General features: G+C 47.0%; 1 protein-coding gene across 4 annotated transcripts in view; it reads right to left on the bottom strand.

The window, feature by feature from the left end:
- Window positions 1–1,318, bottom strand: part of LOC119308021 (protein FLX-like 3) — a 16,393-nt gene that overhangs the window by 13,220 nt on the left and 1,855 nt on the right. The gene's annotated exons all lie outside the window — the stretch shown is intronic.

Genomic DNA, 1,318 nt, shown 5'->3' with positions numbered 1-1,318 from the left:
TAAAGCATGTAAGCGAGCTACAGGATAACTGATAATATTCTGGTAACAGAAAATAACATGATTTCCATCCATATACCAGCAGTAAAGAGAAAACATCCACACATGCATTTTGGACGCATACTAAGTACAAAATTCGGCATGGTTTTAACTCCTTTTAAAATTTGTATACCCAGAAAGACTGGCAAACTTGAGAAGGGCCCAGCATATGAACTGAAGACCCTCCACGTATACTATCTAAAAACATATATTTTGTGTATGTAGTTATAATGTAAATATCACCTTGTCAGATATAAGAAGACAATTTCTATTAAAAATGAAAATGCGGGAGATCCTGCTTAAAAAAATTACCAATCATAAATCAAGACATTTCAACGCCACGTAGGGTTAGACCCCGGACAATGGGATAGGCAGTGGCTTTAATGAGCCTAAGATGGCTACTTTTCCTAGCCTTGCCCATCGAGTTAGGCCTTTGAATTTAAATATGAGTGTCAGAGTGTGTGCCTAAATTACGAGGTAGTGAAAGTGCGAATTAAGAAAGCATTAAAGTAGAAGACATTAGACAAGGTATATCATATCTCTTGTATTGCAATCTATCCCTAGTTGTAAGAGCATCTCCAACAGCTCACCAAAAAAACTCACCCTATAATCACCTACTGGGGCTCCCCAATAATACTTTTCTGGTTACCGGGGATGAACGCTCCAGCAGATCCCCAACAAAACTTCCTCAATAACCAACCTGACATACGGGGCCCACTTGCTGACCGGTAAAGCGACGGTGTGGCGGTGCTCCGGCGGCTATGGCGGCGGTCTGACGATAGTCCAGTGGGCGACAGTCGACTGTCCGACGGTGTGCCGGCAGCAATCCGGCGACGACAGCGGCTGTCCAGCGGTGGGGCGGCTGTTCGGCGATGGTCCGTCAGCAGCAGCGGCAGTCTGCGCCGTGGCAGCTGAGCGGCGGGGGTCCGGTGGCCATTTAGCGGAGCGCTGACATCGCTGTACAGGGGATCATATTGGGAGAGGGCCAACTCGCCCTCCATTTAGGGAAAGATGGGTTGTTTTATTAGTGATCACCAATGATTTATTGGGGAAAGGGAAGCTGTTGGAGCACAGTTTTTGGCTCAACTCCCCCAATACCAGGAAATTATTGGGGAATGGGGAGCTGTTGGAGATGCTCTAAGCAGGCAATCTATCAAGGCAAGAAAGAAAATAGGATGGCCTTGTGCCCTCCCCCCGTCTCATGTGCAACAGTAGCACACTAGCGGCATCCCTGTCGTCCCAAATTTCCTATGGCACCGATCACGCAAGCAGAGAAGCTCCC

Source organism: Triticum dicoccoides, chromosome 5B (genome assembly GCF_002162155.2).
Source record: "Triticum dicoccoides isolate Atlit2015 ecotype Zavitan chromosome 5B, WEW_v2.0, whole genome shotgun sequence".
In the NCBI taxonomy this organism is placed as follows: Eukaryota; Viridiplantae; Streptophyta; class Magnoliopsida; order Poales; family Poaceae; genus Triticum; species Triticum dicoccoides.
This window is presented reverse-complemented; position numbering and strand designations above follow the sequence as displayed.